Source organism: Gigantopelta aegis, chromosome 9 (assembly GCF_016097555.1).
Source record: "Gigantopelta aegis isolate Gae_Host chromosome 9, Gae_host_genome, whole genome shotgun sequence".
In the NCBI taxonomy this organism is placed as follows: Eukaryota; Metazoa; Mollusca; class Gastropoda; order Neomphalida; family Peltospiridae; genus Gigantopelta; species Gigantopelta aegis.
In genome coordinates, this window is record NC_054707.1 from 21,354,809 (window position 1) to 21,375,256 (window position 20,448).

The following is a 20,448-nucleotide window of genomic DNA, read 5'->3' on the forward strand; positions in this document are numbered from 1 at the left end:
AGATATTAGCGCAAAATGTGCTAACCTAAGACCTTTTTACCAAGTATTTCAATCATTCTACACTCAAAATTAATTGTAATCCATGTAAAAATGCGTAGTGATTTGTTTGCAACCCTATATGGCGGTTTGGTAGTTATACTAATATGAATAAATGTTGTTATCCAGATTCATACATTTTCTTTTATTTGGGCAAAAGCCAGCCATGTCCCCCTACAAAAATGGGAGCCCGTACGCCTATGGGTGTGCCCATTTTTCGCTCTAGCCAGTGCACTACGACTGGTATATCAAATGCCGTGGTATGTTTTATCCTGTCTATAGGATGGTGCATACAAAAGATACCCTTGCTACTAATGAAAAAATGTAGCGGGTTTCCTCTATGAGAATATATGTCAAAATTACCGAAATGTTTGACATTCAGTTGCCAATAATTAATAAACAAATGTGCTCTTGTGATGTCGTTAAACAAAACAGCTTTTTTTGTTTCATTGTCATCAGTCACTTTGGTTACTTTTAACTCTTCACTTTGCAATATGGCCGCTTCCATTGTCTGGGCGTCGCGTGCGAAAAATCGGATGACACAGCGCGTGCCGCACGTGTCAGCCGGCGCGTGACATGTGTCCCTCGTGAGCGCGGTGTCTGCCATCCAGCGTGTGCACGAAACCCGCATTAATAGTCTTGCAGGTCCTCTCACACCTTGACCGTTCTCAGCAAAATGAAAAAGAAGTAATAATAAAATTAATTACTTCCTATAATATAACAAAAAAAGTTCCATCCAAATATCCTGTTTTGTTATTTTGATATAAATTTGTTTTCCCCCATTAAAACTGTGTTGGGTGCGTCGTTAAATGAAACATTTCCTTCCCGCATTAAAACATCTATTGGATGAGATGTTGGGTAGCGGACTAAACGTGGTTTCTGTGCTTGTAAAATATAAAATCAAAAATCAAAAAACCATTTTATTATTTTATGCTGAAAGCTATATAATAAAATAACAATATGTATATAGTTTGTTAGTAAAGAAAAGAAAGAAATGTTTTATTTAACGACGCACTCAACACATTTTACTTACGGTTATATGGCGTCAGACATATGGTTAAGGACCACACAGATTTTGAGAGGAAACCCGCTATCGCCACTACATGGGCTACTCTTCCGATTAGCAGCAAGGGATCTTTTATTTGCGCTTCCCACAGGCAGGATAGCACAAACCATCGACTTTGTTGAACCAGTTATGGATCACTGGTCGGTGCAAGTGGTTTACACCTACCCACTGAGCCTTGCGGAGCGCTCACTCAGGGTTTGGAGTCGGTATCTGGATTAAAAACCCCATGCCTCGACTGGGATCCGAACCCAGTACCTACCAGCCTGTAGACCGATGGCCTACCACGACGTTACCGAGGCCGGTAGTTTGTTAGGGCGCGCTACAACAGCTTGCTCTGAATATGCACGTAAAGCCCTATGACCTGACCTGTGTATAGTCCAAACAAAGTTTGTTTTGTTTAATGACATCACTATCTTGAGCACGTTCATGTATTAATCATCGGCTATTGAATGTCAAACGTTTGGTAATTCTGACATATAGTCTCAGAGAGAAAACCCGCTACATTTTTTTTTCATTAGTAGCAAGGGATCTTTTATATGCATCATCTTCCCGCAGACCACTGCCATTGATATACCAGTCGTAGGGCACTGGCTGGGACGAGAAATAGCCTAAGGGATAATAATAATAATAATAATAACAACAATAATATAAATAACAACAACAACAACAACAACAATAATAATAATAATAATAATAATAATAATAATAATAATAATAATAATAATAATAATAATAATAATTACTTCCTATAATCCATGACAATAATAATAATAATAAAAAGTTCCATTAAATATCCTGTATTTTTATTTTCATATAAAGCTGTTCTGTCATTAGAACATCTATTAGATGAAGGGGTTGAGGGGTTGGGTAGCAGACTCAACGTGGTTTTTGTGCTTGTGGAAAAATCCAAACACCATTTCATTATTTTATATTATAGGATATATGACAAAAATATAGTATGTGTACGATTAAAAAGCAAATCATAATAACCATACGTCAGTTCGAGGTACCTAGACATAATCATCCGTATATAAAATTAGTTCCATAAAACGTATTGTTTTAAGCGACATCCAAGCCAAGCACATTGACCCATTGCAATCATTATTCAGGGCCGAAGTTAGGATTTTTGTAGGGGGGGGGTGGGGGTGGGGGTGGCAATTGAGTAGTTAATAGTCTAAAACTCCTTAAACGGTTAATATAATTTTTTTCCGGATTTTTTTCGGGTGGGTGGGGGTGGTGTGGTGGCAACTGCCCCATTGCCCCCTACTAGATACGGCCCTGTTATTGCAACATGGACCGAATTTACAAAGCATTTTTTTGTGTCTTATACGCGTGTAACTTCATATCTTTATGACGCTTAAATACATGTACATGCGTTTAAGAAAAAACCTTACAAAAAACAGGCTACGTAAATTCGACACATAGTGTTTAAAACACAAACATATCTATGTTAGGTTTGTATTAGCTTGAACAGAAATTGGGAATTCTAGCACTCTATAATTAACCAGTGACGAAAGTTAAATATTGTTTGTTTTTTTCATTATTGAAAATAATATCAAACATGACATCATTCTTAATAAAATTAATTATGATACTAAACTGAGGGCATATATCAAACTACTAGTTTTGGTGTCAGATAGAATTTGAAACTTTGCCCTTGTATTACTTTTAAGTCATTCACATTAGGAAGTAAAGTATTATAGTTTTGTAGGAGGTAGGTGACATAACAAATTCCTTAATTAAGCCATTTTTACTTAGTGAAGTTTAATTAGGTTTGGTGTCGGACATTGATAGAAATTAAAGGGACATTCCTGAGTTTGCTGCATTTTTTAAGATGTTATCGACTAACATAGACTTTTTAACGATTGTAATTACATATCAAATATATTTTTCTGCATAAAATATTAGTGGCTGTATATTAAACATGTTTCTGATCGTACTAATATTTGTATTACGTTAAATTTCATTTTATTCCTAAAATATTTTTTTTTCGTACGTACGAAATTATTTCAAGACAAAATCCAGTTTGGGCTTCTTACAAATATTGAGACAATCAGAAACACAATGAATATACAAACACTGATATTCTAAACAAGAAAAAATATTTAATATGTAAGTTTAATCGTAGAAATGTTTTATTAGTCGGAAACATCTTACAATGCAGCACACTCAGAATGTCCCTTTAAAGAAAGAATGTTTATCGACACCCCAACAAGAAAAATACATCGACTATTGTGTGTTGGTAGAAATTAAAGATGCCAACTTAACAGAATCGATGCAACATTCTATCAAAAGTTTATGACGGAACTTTTATTAACCAATATTTTTCATAACCAAGAAACATGTTTGAAATCTACATTAACTAACTTTATTCTCTGATTAACCCTTTGTCTTCTGTAGACACTTTAGTTTTGGTGTCGGATGGACATTATATTTTGGTGTCGGATGACGGAACTTTGATTAATCAATGTTTCTTCATAACCAAGAAACATGTTTGAAATCTAGATTAACTAACTTAATTCTCTGATTAACCCTTTGTCTTCTATAGACACTTTAATTTTGGCGTCGGATTGAAATTATATTTTGGTGTCGCATGAAAATAAAATTTCATACATTTAATCAGTATCAATTTAATGAATACGTTATACCACACCCATATATATATTTTAAAGTGCTTTGTTCCTCATTATACTTCATTAAGAAATGACAGTCATGACTTATAAAGGGGCATTCCTGACTTTACAGACATATAAACATGTCTCCTGTTAACAAGGTTTTCAATGAATAAAACTAGATATTAATTTACATTTTCTTGCTTAGAATATTAATATTTGCACACCATGTTTATCTGTTATTCTTAATGTTTATAGTAGCTTAATCAGAATTTTTTGTTTACATGTGCTATATGAGTGAAAAGCTCAACAACTGGTATTATATGTGTATATTCTTTTCGGTTTCTAAGAAATGCAAACAAAATAACCATTTGTCTACATGTATATTGTATGTACATGCAGTACCTGTTTGGTCACATATTATTTTACCGGCCTCGGTGACACAGTGGTTAAGCCATCGGACTACAGGCTGGTAGGTACAGGGTTCGCAGCCCGGTACCGGCTCCAACCCAGAGCGAGCTCTAATTGACACTACACCACTTCTCTCTCATTAACCACTAACCAACTAACCCACTGTCCTGGACAGACAGCACAGATAGCTGAGGTGTGCACCAAGGACAGCGTGCTTGAACCTTAATTGGATATAAGCACGGAAGTAAGTTGAAATGAAATGAAATATATATATATATATATATATATATATATATATATATATATATATATATATATATATATATATATATACTGGTATATTCCATATCTGTATCATGTTGTATATGTAAAGGTCAAGGATTTTGTTCTGTCTTTAGTTTAGTAATGAAAGCAATAATATAATTTCTGCTTTTTTCTAACCGAAATTAGAATTACTAATTAATTATTAAGACCACCAATATGTTAGGATTTTTTTATCTTTCAGAATATTCGTAGCCTTTATATCTTTTGCAAACAGGAAGTAAAGATACTGTGTTCTATTATTTACTTAATTTATTGAAAGGGAATGTCTTTGCGCTACTTAAAACGACGTTATGTTTGAATTTGTCTTTACTAGGAGCGGGATGTAGCCCAGTGTTAAAGCGCTCGCTTAATGCGCGGTCGGTCTAGAATAGATCACCGTCGGTGGGCCCATTTGGCTATTTCTCGTTCCAGCCAGTGCACCACGACTGGTATATGTATATATATATATATATATATATATATATATATATATATATATATATATATATATATATATATATATATATATAAAAACGTGGTATGTATTATAGAATGCGACATATAAAAGATCCTTTACTACTAATGGAAAAAATTTGCAGGTTTCCTTTTTTAAAGGCATACTGTCACGGATTTAAGGACCTTATTTCTCTAAAAACTGATAATAAATAAAAACATTACATTAATTGTTGGAAACCAAATCTAGCTATCGCATCACCTTAACTGAACCATGATGGAGTGAAATCCATGTCATCCCTTCTCGGCAATTTTAGTTTTTGAATTATGGATCATTGCCCTAATTCAATTATTTTACAAAATATCATAATAAATGGAATATGGTGGTTATGAATATGGCTGAATAAAGTACATTTAGGGACAAATAAAATTATTTTTGTTCAGGTAATACTTTGTTAGACCATTAAATGGGTCAGTGGTCTGTGACAATATGCCTTTAAGACTATATGACAAAATTATCAAATGGTTGATATCCAATAGCAGATGATTAATAAATTAATGCACTCTTAGTTATGTCGTTAAACAAAACAAACGGTTCCTTTGGCCTGGTTTTTCCATAGATGGTTACCCATGCGAAACAAGAGTACTAGTGCAGTCAAATATAGGTTCCTGAATCGAGCTATTGTTGTCTTTTGTGTGTTTATCTAGGTGTATACATACACAGAGGGCCAGATGGTGTCAAAACGAGCGTCGTCAGTGCAGTCAAACATAGGGTGTCACACCTACAACCTGTCAGCGTTTTCGACGATTTCTCGGTCGTCTAAAACATTCGGCTTCAATTATTGAAAACCAGATGTTTTGTTTTTCCGTGAAACACCTTGACTCGCGTGCTCACGGGCGATATAGTGAGTCCTGCGGCAACAGCGATGAGAAATTGCGACAGTTGTTGAGTGTATGGGTAACTCTGTACAGCGGGCTTTAGTGACAGAAGTCTGTGTTCTTTAATACCTTAAATTAACAAGAGCTCGCTTCACAACAAACGGGTTCCCACGCTACATTGTCAACCAATGCACACCTGACGTGCCTCTTCGCTGTCGTAGTGTATTAATACGCCATTGAGTCTCATTAACGCGGAACAATTATTTAAAAAAACATCCCACAAAATAAAACAGTCATATGTTAACGAGAGTAGCAATACCAGTTTATAATCTGTGTTTGGGATTCTTTTCACTTTCTGTGTTGTGAGATATATACGGTTTTGGCGAGGAACTATATCGCGTAAAATATCTGAAGCGGCGGTGGTTAGTCACTCCGAAACGTTTATATTACGGCAATGTCGTAGGGACTGGTTATTGCTGTCAGCTCGTACGTGGAGACGCGTGGAAGGAGTAAATATTTGCTGAATCTGTTTGTGTCGTTTGTTGCTTGGAAGGTCAGTTTTTAACTATTTCTGCTTTTTAAAAAACCCCATTCCGTTATATTATTGCATTTGTGTTTATGTTTCAAATCGCTTCCTTCTTCGCTATCGCGTACTTGCATAATTACTATGCATCTGTGCACTATTTCCCCACATCTTGCTTATTTCCGGGTTGTACGGTGTGTCGCATTGTTTACAATACGAGTTGTACCAGTATACCATATGGAGATTATTTTACTCATATCGTCAAACGAAACGAAGAAAAACAGTTAATTTGCTTATTACAGACTAAGATTGTAAATCAAACTAGTCATACTATTATACTTACTGTTCAGTTTTGTTTATTTGTGTGTTGAACTATTTAACATGTAACAGAATTTCAGTAGAAACTTTTGATATAAAATGACAAATAATATTATTAAATTTTAAAAATAATTAATTAAATATTTGGTCCTGATAAAATTATGTTTACACACCTGTTTTACATATGTATTGGTATGTTTATTTTGGTTTTACGTTTTACGGTGTTAATATTCTTCAACATATGGTATTTATATATGAGTAGGTACCTGACATATTTTGCAAAACATGATATATATGGTAGCAATTTAATTTTAAAATGTACGATTTCGCCTTTTTATAAAGCATATTCAATATTTGTTTGGCAGATGACAACTGCCATATGTCAGTAGTAAGTTGCCCGTGACTGAATGAGTCATACGTTTTCCCGCGCATATTTTCGACTCGTCTGTCATGTGATGTTTTGCCCCAGCTTACAAATTATCCACGTGTCTTTATTATTATAAACGTTGAACTTTACAATTAAGTAAATAATATAAATAAACACTGTTTTTAACTATTACTCCGATGTTTACATTCATGTATTAGTTGAAACGACATTTCCACGCAGACTCAAGCATAGTATGTAATGTGTTACCATGAGAAATGCTAACATATGGTTACTATATAGATATCAGGCGATGACATCGTTAACGCCGTGACATATATTAATTATCATACACGGGTGAATCATGTTCGCTAGGATGAGGCAGGCATGGTGTGGAATACAAGTCGTACCCGCCTCGTTGGTGGGAAACCGGCCTTAGTTATTGTAAACAGCCGTACGCCCTGTATCTGTATGACAGTGACCATATGGCAAGGTTGAATCGACGGGCAGGCGACAGGAGATGGTTTTCGCGCTCAAATGTCTGCTCGGCGGAAAGACTTCGGGCTGATTTTCGTGAACCAGTATTGATTAAAACTACAATGGTTTTTGTAACGTCTGGCGTTAAGCTGATTTCTACCATATGTTTGTTCCAGTTTAGTATTTTAGCAAATATGTTAACACAAATATGAGAGGATATTGTTGCTACGTTTGTTGTTAGGCTTAATTACGTTACTGTGACAGTTTTATTACGTTATATACATGCATTTAAAAAAACCCATATTGTATACATTTTGGGTTAATTGTTTATCTACAAATAATTGTAAATTAGTTTATATTATTAGACAAATTTGAGCGAATATATAAACTTGCGTTGTTAACATACATAATTGCTCAACTTTATTAAATTTATTTAGCAAAATATGCTGATTTTATGCCAGTCTTTTTATATTGTTACTTGAATTGTTAATAGACTTAACTGTGTTACAGTGATTGAGTAATTTACCCTAACATATTATCGAAAAGTGTGTGTTCTTGTGGGTTTTACTTTACAGTTAAATAAAATAATATCAAAAGTTAAAAATGGGAAAATTATCAAAATATGATCTCTTTTCTGGCTCGCTTCCACACTGTGTATCTGTCTGTCTCGATTTTTTAAACCAAAAAATATGATAATGATATATTTGATATTCTTGTATTAAATATTTTGGACAGAAATAGCGAAACGTAAATCAAATCTAATAACTTATGGAATTTTAAACAAAAGTTAATCATAATATCTATCCAGTAACCTTATAATATTATGGACAATCCAAGATGTTCTCGATAAACAGTGGCGGATCCAGTCCATTTAGGTGGGCCTCAGTGACATGAAGTGGAATGCCAAGGGAACTTTGGGGGAAGGTTTGGAGGGGGATCGTAAAAAATGAAAATTAATATATAATAAAATTATAACTATCGCAAAATTTAGGGTGGTGGTGGTGGGCCCTTCCCCCCCCCCCCCCCCCCCCCCCTAGATCCGCCTCTGATAAATAGCAAAACTATTATTTACTCTTTTTTTTACATGCAGATAATGTTGGTCCGTGCAGGGCCTTATTAAATAAACAAAGCCAAACAACTACTAGTGTATGTCACCAAACATTTAAAAAACACCCATAAACATTTAGATGGGAAGACTGAGACAGAGGTCTATCCTTGTCTGAGATGATATACGAGTTTTTAGTTTACTGTCTGAAGACTGTCATGTGTTAAAGGGGTTGAGATGTCCTTATTAAGTCACCTGCCTTTGGTGATAGACAGCCTGCCTTTCTTGTCTGTTGAATAACCGAAGCAGTCCGAATAACAAAACTGGTCACTGTGCCATATTGGTTAATTAAGCAATCGGTCTTAAGGCTGGTAGGTACCGTGTTCGCATCTCGGTTCCAGATCAAATTCACAGGGACGTTTAATGACTCGGTGAGGAGGCGAGCAAAGATGGCAGGAATTTAGATCATGGCCGTACCCTCCGGGATGGGGTGAGGGGGGGGGGGGCTGTGGGGGTGGGGAAGGGGGGAGTTGCCCTCGTAATAATCACTTTTTTTTTTTACTCTAGAAAATAGCATACACATCTCAAGGTTTAATTTGTATAGTGTTTCATATGTTTATAAAAAGTAATGCCCCCCCCCCCCCCCCCGGATTTTTATCAGGGTACAGCCCTGTAGATGGCACTTATTTGGGCACAACAAGTTTTTTGTCTGTTCTGAGTGTGCACCAAGATCTTTTTTAGTGCAGCAATGTTAACAGTATCTGGTAAAGAGTTGTAGCTGTTCAGAAACGCATTTTAAGTTATGTTGATCTAATTACAGCTTAACAAATCCATTTATTTTAAGGTGAAATGTTTTGAGGTTAGCATTTCTGTACTTAATTTGGACTTTTTATTTTGGACACACCCTTTATCGCCTCAGCTTTGGTTCAGTCTAAAGACCTGGGATGTGCATCTTTTTGTGGGAATCACGAGTTATTGTTATTGAAGATCAACTGAATGTACTTCCAAGCATAGCTGTGACACTCGCCATAGACGCCAATTGCGAATTTTAAAAACAAATAATGGTGAAATTTATTTTAATATGGCGAAATTATTTCATATAATAATTGATATTTTGTTAGAAATTAACCGGGTTTTTGAAGTTTAATAGATAATTTGGCGAAATTTCCAGCTCACCCAGAACTAGCCTGAGAAGTCTTCATATGTATGGGACGGGACGTAGCCCAGTGGTAAAACGCTCGCTTAATGCGTAGTCTGTTAGGGATCGATCCTTGTCAGTGGGCCATTTCTCGCTCCAGCCAATGCACCACAACTGGTACATCAAAAGCCGTGGTATGTGATATCCTGTCTATGGGATGGTGTATATAAAAAATCTCTTGCTGCTAATGAAGTGGCGACAGCGGGTTTCCTCCCTCAATATCTATGTGGTCCTTAACCATATGTCCGACGCCATTTAACCTTAAATAAAATGTGTTGAGTGCGTCGTTAAATAAAACATTTCCTTCCTTCCTGAAGACTACGGGTCAGAATTATCAAATGACTGACATCCAATAGCAGATGAAGTATAAACTCAGTTGTGTTCTAGTGGTGTCGTTAAACAAGACAAACTTTAACTTTTATTCTTTTTTCTTTTTTTTAACTCGTCCCAACCAGTACACCACATCTGGTTACATCAAAGGTCATTTGTATACGCTGTCCTGTCGGTGGGAAAATGCATATATAATATATCCCTTGCTGGTTTGCTTTGAAGACTACAAGTCAAAATTGACAAATGTCTGACATACAGTGACTGGTGATTAACAAATCAGTGTGCTCTAGTGTGGCGTCTTTAAACAAAACAAAACTTTAGCGTCAGTAAAACATGTTACAATAAAATTATAGATGAAGCGAGATTGTACCTTTAACTCTTTTTTTTTTTTATCAATCTGTGTCAACACATGAGATTGGACATTTATCAAGGTAAATCTGAGGTCAAGCCACCTTGTCGACAGCTGCAATAGATGGGACCATTTACTGACTACACATTATCTATTCAGCTCACAATGTTAATAAGACATCCAATAATCACACCACCATTTTACAATGGGTGGTCGTTGAAGCAGCTGCGTGCCTGGACACCAGCCTATCTTGTATATATCGGTATGGTTCCCCCACCCGCCAATCGCCCCAATGGAATCCTTAATGATATATATCTCTCATAAAAAAAGAAGAAAAAGCCCCCAGAAGAATGAGACACGTGTGCATCTCAGACAAAAGGTCCCATAGAGCCATTGATTAGGTGTGGGGATCCTAAAAAATGGGCTTTCATAGACGCTACATGTACCCTTTGCAGACAATTGGATGGAGCGGGAGATACAGAAAGTTCTTGTCGGTGTGTGGTGATGCGCGGCATATACATATCGACATTATCCCTTGTCCTTACCCCCGTTCCGGCAAATCACTGCCCGGTTCGTTATTTCTTATCCTCAAGAGACCTGCAATATAAAGTCGTCAAGCACGAGAGTGGGTTGTTAAAGCTCTTGGTACTCGCTTGAAAAGATTTATTAGCAAACCGCTCGAGGGGTCGAACGTCCATATAACGAGCATCTACTGTACTGGACTATTTAGCCGTATTTCCCTGTGGGTGATTTACATAGTAATTACAGACGCGTTAGAGAGTGATAAAGGTCTTCACACATTTTAACCTTTCTTCTGTCCGCTTCAATCAGCGATTCACGTCTGGTAGTACATCTACCATCAAGATGTCATGGCGGGTACTGACCTGTGTCGAACACCCTTTGTTATAAACCAGTAAAACATAGTCTCATGTATAGTAACAACATCTTTTTGTTTGTTTCTTAAGGCAATAAAGGTATTTTAGAAATGGGATGGAGTCATGATGGTGGGGCAGAGTCATGATGGTGGGGCACCTGAATTATTATTATTATTTATGGATAATTGGCCTACTGGAAGTCGTCTTTACTTAAAGCTGAAGTCTCCAGTATATAGTTATTAGTTAACTATTTAGAATAGACTATCCATGAAAAAAAAAATCAATATGCTCTAGTGGCAGTGCTAGCTCTGGGTTAATACAAAGTTTCGCCAAATTATCTATTAAACTTCAAAAATGGCAGAAAACCAGTTATTTTCTAATAAAATATAGTAAAATTATTTTTGCCAATTTAAAATAAAATCCGCCAATTGTTTTCAAAATTCGCAATTGGCGAATTTGGCGACAACAAAACAAACTTTAACTCATAGCCGATAATGAAGACGATGGTGACATGAAATGTTAAAAATTCACGTTTAGTCCGCAACAGAGCAAAACTGATAATTCTGATTCTTCATCAATCGGTCTACAGGCTGGTAGGTACTGGGTTCGGATCCCAGTCGAGGCATGGGATTTTTAATCCAGATACCGACTCCAAACCCGGAGTGAGTGCTCCGCAAGGCTCAATGGGTAGGTGTAAACCACTTGCACAGACCAGTGATCCATAACTGGTTCAACAAAGGCCATGGTTTGTGCTATCCTGCCTGTGGGAAGCGCAAATAAAAGATCCTTTGCTGCCTGTCGTAAAAGAGTAGCCTATGTGGCGACAGCGGGTTTCCACTAAAAAATAAAAAAAGTGTCAGAATGACCATATGTTTGACGTCCAATAGCCGATGATAAAATCAAAAATCAATGTGCTCTCGTGGCGTCGTTAAATAAAACAAACTTTACTTTCATCAATTATTACCAGATTCAGGTAAGAACTTTGGTTCATGGGTCGAGAAGCAGGGAATTTTTAGTTCACCAGTTAACCAAAACGAACGCACTGTATGCATGTACACAGCAGGGTATGGGATCTGTTCTCATAAATTTGTACTTCACGACGTTCAGGGTCTATGGGTCATATTATAATCTAAAAATCTACTCAAAGGAAAATATAATATTTTTTTTTTCAATGATTCGTATAGGAAGCTTCAAACGACGTTATTCTTGGGGCTTCTGAGTTGCATATTATGTTAAGAGATCTGTTTTAAAATGTCACTCTGGGAGCTTATTTGACTGTTATGGTAGCTAATGTCAGAGGCCCTGGGATCTATTACAGTCAGAGGAAGCCTACTATATAAATCATCTACAAGGACTAGTTGTCTGTCTGCCTACCCTAAAACCGTCTGTTTGTCTCTTGTCCATTCATCCAGATTTGACTGCCTCTGTCTTCCGTTCATCTGTATGTCTGCCCTCAGTCTGTCGGTAGCTGTCAGCAGGTCTATTACAGTCAAGGAAGCCTACTCCACCTCTAAATCAGTCTAAAAGGACTTCTGTCTGCCTACCCTACCGTCTGTTTGTCTCTCTGTCCATTCATCCGTATGTCTGTCCGTCATTTGTCATCCCCTGCCTCTGTCCTTCCGTTCATCTGTATGTCTGTCCCTCAGTCTGTCCATATGGTAGCTAATGTCAGAGGCCCTGGGATCTATTACAGTCAGAGGAAGCCTACTCCACCTCTAAATCAGTCTACAAGGACTAGTTGTCTGTCTGCCTACCCTACCGTCTGTTTGTCTCTCTGTCCATTCATCCGTATGTCTGTCCGTCATTTGTCATCCCCTGCCTCTGTCCTTCCGTTCATCTGTATGTCTGTCCCTCAGTCTGTCCATATGGTAGCTAATGTCAGAGGCCCTGGGATCTATTACAGTCAGAGGAAGCCTACTCCACCTCTAAATCAGTCTACAAGGACTAGTTGTCTGTCTGCCTACCCTACCGTCTGTTTGTCTCTCTGTCCATTCATCCGTATGTCTGTCCGTCATTTGTCATCCCCTGCCTCTGTCCTTCCGTTCATCTGTATGTCTGTCCCTCAGTCTGTCCATATGTTTGTGTCTTTGTCTAACTGCTACGAGTAAAAAAAAAAAAAACCCACCAGGATCGCAGGATCGAACCACCTCGGTGGATCCATTCGGCTGATTGTTTTTTTCTCGTTCCAACCAGTGCACCACAACTGGACAAAGACCATGGTGTGTGTTTTCCTGTCTGTGGGAAAGTGCATATAAAAGATCCCTTAATGCATTAGAAAAAATGTAGCGGGTTTCCTCTTGATGACTATGAGTCAGAATTACTAAATGTTTAACATCCAATAGCCGATGATTAATTAATCAATGGACTCCAGTGGTTTCGTTAAACAAAACAAACTTGTAACTTTTTTCAATGTGCTCTAGTTGTGTCTCTGTTAAACAGAAAATACCTTGCATCCTAGCCTATAACTCAATTTACCGTATACGTAAATATATTAAAGGTTCATGTATGTCTACCCTGAGCACAAGCTCTGACTTCACCAAAAAAAACATCCAATTGATGTTTTGGGAATGTGCATATAAAATACCTGTTACTGGTATTCCAAAAATTGAGCTATCCTCTACAGTCAACAGCACGCGTCATTGGTTTGACTGATTAAGCAGCATAGCGATGGGTGTCATTACAACACGCATTCCTCCGGGTCTTTTTGCTGCCAATTAGTGCATCTGTGTTGTCGTCAGCGAATGTTGAACGTGATTTATGAGCGTTCTGTTTGACAAATGTAATCAGAGAGCCGTCACACATCACGAAACTGTTAAATCTGATTTGTACCTGTCAAAATTGGAACAATATTTAAATGTGTTCACAAATACCATATTCGGGTGATTATATTCGAGGGCTTACACTTTGAACAAATTTTGGTTTCAGCCGATGTTCAGATATGTAGAGAATTTACTTGATTAAAACTGTGGTTAATTTAAGGAATATTTTATTAGTCAAAGCCTAAACGGAAGAATGGATAAGTAGAGGGACGGAGATGCAATCTAATTAAAATTAGCTCCACTATTACATGTGGATCTAAAGACAGCCAGTTGGAGCTCATGTCCACCAATCAAAACCTTACTTGCAGAATCCTGCCAGTGATTTAAAAATAATTTGAAAACATTCCGAATTATCCTGAGGGTATACGACATGTTTCGTGTGAATTACGAATGCCTTAAAACATGTTTTATTTTATAAAATAAATAATTTGTAATGTAAAACTGAAGACTGATTTAGGTTTTTTTTAAATTTTATAAATAAATAAATACATTTTAATGTAAAATTGAAGACTGATAACCCACCCCGTACGTATTGGTATGGTTCGCTGTACTGCGGCCACTAAAATAGACTCGCCCGATATTTTTAGAATTTGTATGCTCCCAAATAACGTTATAAAAGGCGAAGTGTGATTGGTCAATATTTAAATTATTATTTACAGACGAAATGTTACCTGGACATTGGGGACTACGCAGTGTTGTTAGTTTTAAATCACTGGCAGGATTCTGCAAGTAAGGTTTTGATTGGTGGACATGAGCTCCAACTGGCTGTCTTTAGATCCACATGTAATAGTGGAGCTAATTTCAATTAGATTGGACGGAGATGCAGATATCTCGCCTTGGACTCAATCACTGGCAAAACAGATATTATGCCCAGGGTAGACGTGCCTGAACCTTTGTATAAAAAGTAGCTCATTAGCTAATTTGGCAATACACATGGTGAGCCCTGATATTCTCTGAAGTTTGAAGCTTCAGGACTCAGCTGTATATGTACTGTTGTTGTGTTGCTAAGCAACCATTCCTTTCTTTTACAGGTCCAGGTTATTGAAGAAGCTGTCCGGTATATCGATGAACTGCATAAAACGTTACTAGAACGACTTCGAGAAAAACATGGTATGTCTTTCGTTAGAACTGTTCGGCAGGGATAAGTTCAGTCCAGTGTGTCTGTCTGTTTTCGTTATTGGTCTTTCGGGGTGAGAAGAAAATTTCCCGCGTGTAAAAATCATAACATGCCCAACCCACCGTGTTACTCAAATGCAGATATATTGGCACGTAAAAGTGTTATAATGGCGGCCAATTTGAAAATCCAAGATCGCCATAAAGTATATTCTTAAGACAGAAAAAAAAAAAAAAAAAAAAAAAAAAAAAAAAAAAAAAAACCCCCCACCCCAACAAAACAACCAACCAACAACAAACCCAGCAACACCGTGACAATAATATATTCGTAAAACAAAACGAAAACTTAAAAAATAGTGTATTGCATTCCAATACTGCAGAAATTGTATTCATTTCCCATAAAACACAGATTTGCTAACCTTCAAAAATATTTAAGGAAGTGTTAAAAAAAGAAGTAAATAATACCCACAAAACAAACAAACAAACAGACAAACAAAAGACCCCCCCCCCCCCCCCCCCCCCACACACACACACACACTGACAATATATCAAATACCGTGTTATCCTATATGTTGGGAAGTTTAGACAAAAAATACTCATTGCTGTTAATCGCTAATAAAACGTCCGCAATGTGTATCATGTATGATGTGACGGCAACTGGTTTCGTTTTTCATTGTTGTAACTACAATGTGCCGGACAACGAATCACTGCATATATATATTTTAATTTCTGAGTTTTAACAGCGCATTCAGGTGTCGCCGGCCGGGTCAGACAACATAGTTTGGTGTCATGTGTGGGATTTTTGTCAACACCTGCAAATATTTGTCGCATTTGACGTGCCCGGCGTAGGGGGGTGCATTCCAATCGTGCTCGTGTCAATGACGACTTCACAATTGGCAGTGTCCCAGTTCAGGGGGCGGGACATAGGAAGTAGCCCAGTGGTAAAGCGCTCGCCTGATGCGCGGTCGGTCTAGGATCGATTCCCGTTAGTGGGCCCATTGAGCTATTTCCAGTTCCAGCCAGTGCACCATGACTTGTATATCGAAGACCGTGGTATGTGCTGTCGTGTTTGTGGGATGGTGCATATAAAAGATCCCTTGCTACTAATGGAAACATGTAACGGGCTTTTCTCTTTCAGTAGCGTAGGCAGGATTTTGTATGGGGGGTGGGGGGGGGGAGCACCTGTGTAGTGGGATATGACACAGGAACCTTTTTAATGTTATTAATAAGCGAGGTAAAAATTTCCCGGGGGGGGGGGGGGGGGGGGGGGGGGCACATATGTTCAACAAACATTTGTCATTATTTTATGCCCAAAAATATTGCAAAGAAATTTAAAATAATATTTTGTTTTTCAATTATTATTTATTTATTTTATAATTGATAATAGATATATAATATAAAACGAAAAAAAAAACGTAGTCGAAAAAAAGACCGCCAAAATTACATTAAAAAAGAAAATTATCTTTTGATTTTTATGTGAGAATTGCGATAGTAACAATGGACCGAAATTTCGAAATCTTATCACATTCAGCTGATAAATTCTTTAAACTAGGTTTACGTTTTTCTCTGCAGCTGTTACCTCTGTCGGTCATCTTCCCTAAACCACGCCCCTTCCATACAGGCACAGCGAGCGTTCATTACTGGCCGTCCCCATTTACCTGAGATTGTCAACCCGCTTCATACATTATTTCATGTCCATTTACCACCGATCACGCAAGCACGGTATACACGAGAAAGGGAGATAACTCTTATTGTATTTTTGTTCAACAACAATGCCTTTACCACCGATTCAGTTTAGTTTTTGTTTAAGGTGGTTTTTATTGTAGATGGATTGTTAACAGAGCTAGAATTGTTTACCAATGACTCCGTGTTTTATGGTCGTGAGAAAGGAGCGATATGATCAAAATGGTTGTTATCAGAGCAGATGGGTTCCCTTGTCCGTTTTAAATTATGTTCTAAGTAATAACCTCGATGAACTTGCTGTGATTTAAATTACAATAATCTCGGTAAACTAATACCTTTATTGTAATAGTATTTGTACGACTGATACTTTGTTTTTAGCAGATAAGGAAAGGAAATATAAAAAAAGTTACAGTTTCAGGGTGTTGTTGTATTGTATGTTATAGTTTAACCATAACAGTTACAACATTTTGTATCCGGGTTTTTTTACTGATTTTAATATAAATAAAAGTTTTATTAGTCTAGAGGTAATAATGCATGAAATGAGTTTTGGTATTAATAGACAGATTGTTTTCTTTTATCTTTCACATAGTTTTTACCAACTATTTTTTAAATTTAAATTTAATGTTTTTCTTCAGATCTTTTATAAGCATGTATATTTTCAAAATAAAAAATAACAAACAAACGAATCAACAAATAAATAAACTAATACCAAAAAAACCCCACCAAATAAATAAATAAGAAAAATTGAGCCTATAATTAAGCGAGTTTATTCGCACCAACACAAAATAAATAAATAAATAAATAAATAAATAAGGAAAGTTTTAGCATAATTTAAAGCGACTTCGTTCACACTCACAGAACAAATAAGTTTTTTTAATTTATTTAAAGAAACTGAACACATTTCCAAAATGCCTCAATCTCATTTGTCGCTATCTCCGGAGGAAAAAAATACGTTAACGTGAACTGTCGCACTTTGGTGACACGGTCTTTGACAGAAGGCAAGTCAATTTGCAGACTATTAATTGTCAAGTCAAACAGTTGACACATGGCCGGATTGGATACTGAGTACACCAATTTGAGAACCTAACATATGGGAGGCTATTATCAACAGGATGAGCAAATCTCGTCCGCGTTATAAAGAGAGAAGGGAGTGTGAGCAAGAGGGAGAGATAGATGTATAGAAAAGAGAGATAGACGGAAAGAGAGAGAGAGAGAGAGAGAGAGAGAGAGAGAGAGAGAGAGAGAGAGAGAGAGAGAGAGAGAGAGAGAGAGAGAGAGAGAGAGAGAGAGAAAGTGAGAGAGACGGGGAGAGAGAGAGACAGAAATATATTATATAAAGATTTAGAGGGAGAGAGAGAGAGAGGCAGAGAGACAGAGAAAAAGAGACAGACTGAGAGATTGAGTATGTGGGCGTGGTCCACTATTTCACAATGCGCCATATGGTCGGACTAGTTTCCAGACTGCAGAAATAGTTCCTGTAACCTCTCCCATGACACTGACCCTCGACTCTAGGGCGGTGTGTCGCAGATGGTCATCCCCTCTCGCCACCACACATCGATCGCCTGATCGGCTGTGATGAAGTGCCGTGTTACGAACGTACGCGCATTTCTGGCATTTATCGGCGTCGGCACTGGCTGACATCGCGTGGCGTGCACGTGTCACTAGGGCGTGCCAGTTGTCGTCTGCTGACCACCACGTTTAAGATTATTATTAGCGGGAAGTGGACATCATCTGTTAAGTTTGCGTCTTATTTTATTTACGGTTTAATAATAGCTGAATAACAACAACCATTAATAAATTGTCATTTCAACAAAGAAAACCAGAAAATAAAGCACAGGGAAGCACTACTTTTTATAAACAAATGAAACACTATACAAATTAAACCCTGAGATATGTATGCTATTTTCTGGAATAAAAGTTTTAAAAAAGAAGAAAAAAAGTGAGATTCTCGGGGGGGGGGGGGGGGGGGGGGGGATTGCCCCCCCCCCCCCCGGAGGGTACGGCCCTGCATTTTTAAAAATACAAAAAATGCATTTCATGATTTTAAAAACATCAAGGTGACCAGAAACACATCGGATATATGGAAATAGATAATATAAACAATAAAATCTAAGTACTGTCTGATTTTACAGAGCCCACCCTGTCCATTGCTAAATTAGCCAACTGCTAATTTTCATACAAAGTCTTTGGCTAATACATTTTCTTTATAAAATAACCACTTGCGAATAATTTTTTTTTTAAAGAACTACTCTACATATCTGAAAACTGGCTAAAACTAAAATTTCCCCAGTGTGAGCCCCGATTTTAATTATCAAAAGTCGTGTTTTAAAAACTAGGGTCTGTCGCTTTAATTATCAAAAGTCGTGTTTTAAAAACTAGGGTCTGTCGCTTTAATTATCAAAAGTCGTGTTTTAAAAACTAGCGTCTGTCGCTTTAACAATGCAGGTTGTTTCGTGTACTCTGACTGGTGCCTCCTTTGTAGAGTTTAGTTCCCATGCGGATCAGGGCACCTGTTGTACCCGACATTTTTATATCCCAATACATCGCCACCCAGTCCTTTGTAAAACACGCCAGCTGTTACCTGTACTGGTCACGGGCGATCACTGCCTCGGGCTACCCCGGTGTTTGTGCTATCGAGACGGTTATTGTTTATCTCGAATAGTTCGCATTTTACGAATTCAGGTTGCCCTGTCGCAACATGTTTTATGTAATAGAAAAAAAAAAGAAGAAGGAAAAAAATATAGGCATATCCGTTTTAATAATACTGACATGGAAATGAATAAAGTTTGGTTTTAATGACAGCTCGAATGTCGATGAAGTGTTTGTGGTTGGTTTTGATATAGACTCGGATAACAGACCCCCGAATTGATGGGTAACATGTTGTTGAAAACAACTCTTTTGAGAATGGTTGGGTGATTTTACAAATACGCTGAAACTAGAAAAAGAATTCCTGGTTGTCATTTGATATTGTCACAAGGTGGCGAAGATGAACGCGGATGTTCAAGCACATTGTCCTGGACAGACCACCCAAATATCTTAAGCAATATTCATCTTTCATTACATTCATACGTGCATTCATAGGAACGATATTTGGTGTGGGGCTAGTGGTGGTGGGGTGGCACAAGCCATATTTTTATCATTATTTATAAAAAAAAGTAGGACAAAGAAAACGTATACATTTTCGCGGGTGTGTGGTCTGTGGGGGGGGGGGGGGGGGGGGGGGGTGAGGTGGGCACACGCCAGATTTTAATCTTTAATTATAAAGAGTAGAACAAAGAAAACGCATACATTTTCGTCCTCAAATTGCACGAGGCTGGAGGGTAAAGACTCGTACCTACCCGGATCCTATGGATCTGGTCTATCCATTCATTCAACAATCTGCCCGTCCATGCATTATTCATCTATCAAAAATGAAATACACCATTATAACATAATATATTATTATATCTACACGTAAGCATTTAAAATGTGGGTTTTTTTTTTTTTTTTTTTTTTTTTCCAACCTGTATTAGCAATGCTGTTTTTGTTACTCCAGGTTGTCAGGCGGTGGGTATCGCCGAGGAGACGGTGAAGAACTTCGTGTACCAGATGATG

General features: G+C 37.4%; 1 long non-coding RNA gene across 1 annotated transcript in view; it reads left to right on the forward strand.

Moving 5' to 3' along the window:
* The first annotated feature begins 15,069 nt into the window (after window positions 1-15,069).
* LOC121381040 overlaps window positions 15,070-20,448 on the forward strand; it is a 9,733-nt gene continuing 4,354 nt past the window's right edge. Inside the window, exons 1-2 of the long non-coding RNA XR_005959039.1 lie at window positions 15,070-15,168; window positions 20,390-20,448. The exon at window positions 20,390-20,448 is cut by the window's right edge and continues 107 nt beyond it. This is a non-coding gene — a long non-coding RNA (uncharacterized LOC121381040). The remainder of the gene's footprint in view (window positions 15,169-20,389) is intronic.